Below are 7,722 nucleotides of genomic sequence, written 5' to 3'. Positions count from 1 at the left end.
ATAACAGCCACGTGTTTGAAACGCACTCATGTACTCTGATCTCCACAAAGTCTATCACTTACACATTTACAAAATCCCATTCCTGCTTTCAGCACTGAACACTAAACTATAGACAACAGTAAAGTTTGTCATTCAGTGTAAAACATTACAGTAACATACAGTGCTCCGAGGTGATGTTTCTAAATCAGCTCAGAGTTTAATTCGGCTGTCACAAAATATTATTTCTATTCTGTATGTGTCCATGTTTGTCTTGACACCAGTGCTGGGATATCCCACTGTAGTGTGTAACTACTGATATTCTCTAAAATCACTGGGCGTTACAGTAAGTGTAGCCACCAACAGTGCCCTTTACTCAGCTTGGGATGTCTGACTGCCATGTTTTTGACTTTATTTCTCGGGAAAGACTAAACAAACGTTTGTGTAGTGATAACAGGCTCAAACACAACGGATGGATTCATCAGTGATGTCACAGACTGCTATATTTGCTTAAAAGACAAAAATCACAATGTTTCTGTCCAAATTAAAAATGAAACATGTTAAACAGCTTTTGTTGCACTTTAGTAAACAACACAGATCAAACTTCAGCCCACTGAAATAACAGCAGTGACAGTCACACTGCTGAGTGTGGAGGGATTTCTGGTCTGGTTTTTAAACTGTAACATTGCTGAGAATGAGTCATTATCTCTGACCCTCTGGACCCAGCAGTATTACCCCATGTTATTCTATTTGTCTTCATTGATTTGCCTTTACGGGAAAAGGGTTTTTGTTTGTTCTGTCTCACTAAGGGGCTGTGGGGGGGGGGGGGGGGGGGGGCATGCTTTACACACATACAGATGTGTTAATCCATAAATGTTAATACAGTTTGTTAATACTTGTTAACAAATGCAAAAAATAAAGTTTGTTTAAAAACAGTTATCAGCATTGAACCCATGAAAGACTGAAGTCTGTACTGATATACTCAATATTTGCTGCTGTTATGATATTAGTAGATATTTATTATGATACATTTATTCATGACATGAGCTCACTCATGGTTACAGCGCTGGAACATGTGGCCATGGACCCTAAACAGCATGCTCAAATCGTGACAAACTTCATAGATCTGGAGTGTGACCCCGTAAAAGACTTGCCTAAATCTGCTGGCCTGGGAGTCCAGCAGTTCATCTAAACAAAAGGCACTTAGACTAGAACAGATATAGATGTGTTTATCCTAACATGAAACAATAAGAGAAGGTACGACCGCTGCCATGCTCCCAGGAGGGTGTGAATGGCAGAACACCCTGGAATGCACACAAAGTCTTTGCAGACTATTAAGGATCAGACCCCTATCAATATGACATCGACTATAAACTCTAAGCATATATGAGTAAATATTTCTAAGCATGAATGACAATCAACAATACAAATCTAACACTAGGTAGAAGAGCAGCTCCAGCACGCACATTACTGATATCCACCTGTGTTACCTCACTTATATGAGGAGCTGGATCATTTCTTAGGCACAAATGCATAACCTTATATGAGTAACTCTGGATTAAAACAATGACATTCTTAGGTGCAGAGATAGGCAGTAACGTGTTACTGCGGTCTGGGGTGTGGGGCCTCCCTGCTGCTGCGGAGTCGGGGCGGTCTGCCTCTCCCCACCGCAGGGAAAAGGGTAACACCACCTGGGTCTGGGTGCAGTTCCCCCCTCCAGGAGCAAGGGTACCTAGACCCGGTTGGTAGAGTACGCTTGGGGAGTGTGATTGTGTGTACAGTGTCTCTTTATGTCTGTCTCCACGTTGGTTGAGTGTGGAGTAAGTGCATATGAGAGCATGAGGGTGGGAATGGATGTTTGTGTCTGTGTGTGCCTGTATGTCTGTGTCTATATGTCAGGTTGGGTATCAGACGCCATCTCTCTGGGGACATCTCAGGCCTCCAAACCTTGGAGGGCCTATCTCCACCCACCATCACTTCCCCTGCCAGTGGCGGACTCCCTCAGGTGTCGGTGCGTTGGTGGTTCTTTGTGTCTGGGGGTGGGCGTCCGGGTACACACCGGCTCACTCCTTGGCGGCCGCTTATTGGGGCTCGCTCGGGCCATTTCGGAGGTGGGGTGCCCCCGGCCTCTCGGCCTGGGGCTCGGTCACTCAGGCACAGCTGGCTGCCGGCGGAGCTCACGGGCGCGTCACTGCAACTCCCCCTGGCTTCTGCTCCGCGGCTGCTGAGTGAGCCCTCATCTGGGACTCTCCTCAGCTCTTACTGGGACAGTGGCGCGGCTGCCCCTCTGTGGGTCTTCTTTGGTCTCTTGTGTTCTGGGGGCCTCTGGATGTCTGGAGTTTTGATCTCCTCCATACCTGCTTGATACCATAGAGGACAGGGCTGTGGCTCCCCACACTCCCTAGCAGATCATTACATGGAGAAACCTTAGGAATGCAAGCATGCTGATCCACACAGGTATGCACACAGATGTACACATGGGTATTCACAGACGCGGACTACAGCTTTCTTGGCTGCTGCCTCAAAGCACATGGTGCGCTTGGAAATTTTTTTTTAGTAAAAAAAAAGACGAAAAAAAAAATGAAGAACTGTTTGGGAGATTCGTAGAAATCCCCTGTCACAGACTTAAATTACACCTTTCTTGGCTGCTACTTCGAAGCACATCTGTCCTGCGTGCTGCACAACAACATTGAATATTTAGTATTTACTGCTGTTTACACTTAGCTAGATTAATGCGATGGTGTTGTGTTTAGTATGTTGCTTTGTTTTTTTTGTTTTTTTGCTTGTTTTCTATTCTTCTCTCAACAGGTGATCCAGGAGATTTTTATTTTTTTTCTCCCCCCCTTTCTGTTTTTCCTTTCCTTCCTCTTTCTTTCTCCCTTTCCTATCCCTCACTCATGTCTGTCCCGTCTGTAACATCTGAAAATAAAATATAATAAATAATAAAAACAAAGATCGATCAAATGGACCAATACGGCAATGCCACGATGATCCATTTGGCAAAGTAAATCCATTGGGTATCCTTGTTGGTCTTCAGACAACAATTCTGATGGCTAAAGAACCAAATGGGACAGGCAAAAAAAAAAGAAAAAAAAAAGGCAGTAACGTGTTACAAGTAATCCAGTTACCTTTTTCAAGTAACGGGTAATGTAAGGGATCGAGCACGCTGCGTTACTGTGTTACTAAACCGTGTTTGTTGGTGAGAGTGTCTCATGACAATGATGTACAAGTGTGACGTCCATGGTAACGGACATGTGCAGATCAACAATGGAAAATGTATCGAGTGTGGGAGAGAGATTGGAAGTACTTACATTACTTTGAGTTTGATTCCATAAAAAGTGACAAAAACATTGGAGTCCACTGTACACTGTGTGGGAAGAAAACTTTACAATCAACAGAAAAAGTTTACAATGCCTTTGAACATGGACACTGCAGGCCTACTTGTTGTTCCTAGAGTATTTAAAAGTAGAATGGGAGGCAGAGCCTTCAGTTTTCAGGCCCCTCTTCTGTGGAACCAGCTTCCAGTTTGGATTCAGGAGACAGACACTATCTCTACTTTTAAGATTAGGCTTCAAACTTTCCTTTTTGCTAAAGCATATAGTTAGGGCTGGACCAGGTGACCCTGAATCCTCCCTATAATTGTAAAAAGGCCGAAAACCTCTCTTGAGGTCAATTACTGATGTGTCCTGAAATCTGTATGTAAAACGCAGTGTAAATAACAGGTAATAAGCTGGCTCGTGCTGCTGTCTCAGAGTCCACTGGGGGTGGTGGAGTCAGCCATAACCTTTACTAACATTTTCTTAGGATTCAATGACGAAACATGAGTTTCGGTCAGTTTCCCTAACCACTCTGCTTTTTCACTGCCTAATCCTAACCAAAGACTCTTTCCAGTCATCTTGCCTGGCTGTGCGGAACTCTTTCATGGATGGACACAGTATGCCCCTGGACCCGCCCCAAGTGAGATCCCAGCCAGGTGGAGCACAATATCCATAGAGGCTGGGGTCTATCACACCAAGTAAGGCCCCAAGTGAAGGCTGTGTAAAGATGCACCAGCACATAACAGCAGGGTGCAAGATGCTAGCAGGCAGGGCATACATGGAACGCCATAACCAAGTGGCCGGGGTAGTGTACAGAAACATCTGTGCTGAATACGGCCTTGAAGTCCCGAGGTCAAAATGGGAGATGCCCCCAAGGGTGGTGGAGAATGACCGAGCTAAGATCCTGTGGGACTTCCAGATACAGACGGACAAAATGGTGGTGGCTAACCAACCGGACATAGTGGTGGTAGACAAACAGAAGAAGACGGCCGTAGTGATCGATGTAGCGGTTCCGAATGACAGCAATATCAGGAAGAAGGAACACGAGAAGCTGGAGAAATACCAAGGGCTCAGAGAAGAGCTCGAGAGGATGTGGAGGGTGAAGGTAACGGTGGTCCCCATGGTAATCGGAGCACTAGGTGCGGTGACTCCCAAGCTAGGCGAGTGGCTCCAGCAGATCCCGGGAATAACATCGGAGATCTCTGTCCAGAAGAGCGCAGTCCTGGGAACAGCTAAGATACTGCAGGACCCTCAAGCTCCCAGGCCTCTGGTAGAGGACCCGAGCTTGAAGGATAAACCGCCCGCAGGGGCGTGCTGGGTGTTTTTTTTTTTTATATATATATGTTTGCAGATATAATAAAAACTCACATACATTAGAGTGAAGTAAGAATCTTTTTTGTAACCTGTGACAACAAACACAACAACACAAATCTGAAAGAGAAGAACTGTGTGAGAAAATGATTAAATACTGTATATGTGACAGAGAGACACAGAGACATCATGTTAATATGTAAAAACATTTAATGTTGTTCATACAGCACCAACATCACAACATCATAGCGTCAGGGTGATTATATGGATATATATGATACTGATGGAGGCGGCTATCAATCAGAGGGACTGACAGGAAGTGTGGGTGTGGTCGCAGTGCCTCCGTCATGGGACCTTCCTGCTCTGATTGGAGCGCTGAGGTCAGAGGGGGTGTTTTATGATGTTCGTCTGATGCTTCCTGACAGTCAGCAGCTTTGAACTTTGAACCACATGAAACGTTTTGACCCCACATGTGACACAGAGTCAGGAAACTCTGTGGAGATTGTTACCTCTAAACAGTTTCGCCCGGTTCGTAGATTCCTCAGGCCTCCAGAAAGAACACCGGGGACTCAGTAGTCAAATCACAACACTTTTATTAATCCACACTCATTGATCACACTTATTGATTACACCTTCTAGAAGGGAGATGTACAGGACCCTGGAACTCCTCTGCAGATCTCAACTCCTTTGTCTGTTACATGCAGTTTTGTATCAGTGACCCCCCTTCTAAACCCTCTACAAGGTGCCATAAAACTAAGTGCTATGTTTACATACTTTCACTTGAGTGTGTGCATGTGAATGCCTACATGTGCACGTTCCTGCGTGTCTATGTGTATGTGTGACTGCACGTGAATGAGTGTGCATAACAGTTAAAGCACTGTGGGTGTAGGTGACTCCCTAGAGGTCAAAAAAACCCATCTCCCTTCCAGACCACAGTTATCAAGGTCAAATGTTGAGACCCCCACCCAAACATTCTCTGGGGAATTTCCACTCAGCATTAACTCCTCTCTGTTTTACTTTCGCAGCTCAACTGGGGAGGGTCTCCTATACTCTACTCCTAAGTTCATGACACAATCAGGCCTTTATTACATTGAGGGCAGTGTCAGTGTCTCTACAATAATTCTACATTCTATGTTAACACATTTCTCAACTTTAAATCAGCTAAACATTTCTTCAAGTCCCCCTTTTTATCTGCCCTAAGGCAGATAAAACTAAATTAAATCCCTCACCATAATGTTTTCATACTGTGACTCCCCATTTCTCAAAAGTGGCATCATGGTTCGGCCTTTGTATCAGATTCTCCCATAGCACGATTGATGAGTCTCACAAGCAAAGCTCTGATACAAGGCACACAAAAACACCCACATGTCACTACTACTGCAATAAAAACAGACAAAGAAACCATAATTGACATAATGAAACCTTTCCATTGCCCAAAGACAGAGGTCATCCATGCTTCCAATGGGTTATCCACAATAATAATACAAACCAGCACGTGCCCACAGGCCTATTTCGGTGCCAGTGTCTCTTGATACCTTTCCTCTGGCCAGGTACGTCACAGTGCACCAATCGGCATTAATCTCCCCGGCCTCATGCTCATGTCTGTCAGGGAAAGACGCAGTAAAGTTAAAACACGTGTAGTTGGCTTTTCTTGGTGTGAAAGGACCAAGTACAGTGTCATTACCTATTGGTGGAAACAAACTAGCTAAAGTAGTGCAATTACCTTCAGAAACCGCTTCTCTCGTGAGTCTGAGCATGCACTCAAATCCCCACTGGTCTTCAGGATATAGGGGAGCTGGTTGAAAAGATGTGGGCGGGCAGCTGCGCATGCCACACAATCTGAAACATTTTGTACTCTAGCATTTTGGATGAGCCAGTCTAGCCACAGATTGCTGTCCCGATAGCCAGTGGCCATTGAAATGAGCTGTTTAAGTTTGAGTCTTGTATAATCTACTTCAAGTATTTGTGGGCCCGATTCAGAAAGTGACAATGGTGGGGGAGGTGTATTTCAGCCACATCAGGTGCAGAATCTTTAAAATTAATTTTAACCAAACCGTATGGATCCTTCCCTGAGACATCTGCTCCTATAAATAAATAAATACACCACAGATCGGGCAGGCCACACAGTGTCATACCAGCGAGTCAGTGAGAGAGTCAACGGGTTCTGCCCAGTTGAGAAGTCCCGCTGAAACCCAAGCTTCTGCCACGTGGTGTCCTTGTAGGGGCGCCACGTGCCAGAATACTCCACTATGGTAGACCAGTAATCACACGGGCCCTTCCAATAAGTGTGATAGGGGTAGCCAAGCTTCTGATTATTACACTCTATATCTACCATTGGATTGTAACCTACCCAAACATCATATACCCGCCATGAACTATTTAAGCCTTTACATTTAATGACAGCACAAAGATCGAATGTATACGAAGTAGTGGACCCTTTAACGTAGTCCAGCTCTATACCGCCATAGTAATCCAAACACTCATCAGATTTACCTGTTTTGCTGCGTTTGGTTCACTCCACCGTGGCCTGTGAAGGGGGTATCCCCGGAGTGGACTCAGATCTGTCTCTGGGCAATTCACTTTCAAGAAAAATCACAGTTACAATTATGACAGTTATCACTCCTAACACTACCATTGCTCTCCAATTTCCCCATAACCCCATTTTGGTTGTTTCTCTCATCCCTTTTCTGTCCAATGTAATTTCACTTTTTTTTTTTTTTGTTTTGTTTTGTTGTTGTTGTTGTTGTTTTTAAAAACCTTTATCTTCTGAGTCGGGTGATTCTCTGTTGCTCTTCTTTCTTCAACTTCCGGGGTAGACTAACCTTCAGTCGTTGCATGGATCAGGGATTTATTCTGTCCCTGGGCTGGGATCCATGTGGGGGGTCTCAGTCGAGTTCCCCCTCTTTTCCTTTGCAGAGAGCCTTTCCGACCTCTTAGGCTCTTCCGCTACAGCACACTGGCTCCAGTGGTACCAGGTTTCGCCTTTCCCTTTCAGTCGGACTGGGTGTGAGGTCCTGGTCTCCACCTCGAATGGACCTGTCCACCTGGGCTCGTTCCACCTTCGTTTGTAGACCTTCAGCCACACCCACTTTGCCTCTGGCACCGTCTGCTCCTGTCC

This window comes from Diplotaxodon limnothrissa, linkage group LG3, assembly GCF_057381915.1.
Source record: "Diplotaxodon limnothrissa isolate DT_005_m linkage group LG3, D_limnothrissa_male_GT1.1, whole genome shotgun sequence".
Taxonomy (NCBI): Eukaryota; Metazoa; Chordata; class Actinopteri; order Cichliformes; family Cichlidae; genus Diplotaxodon; species Diplotaxodon limnothrissa.
This window is presented reverse-complemented; position numbering follows the sequence as displayed.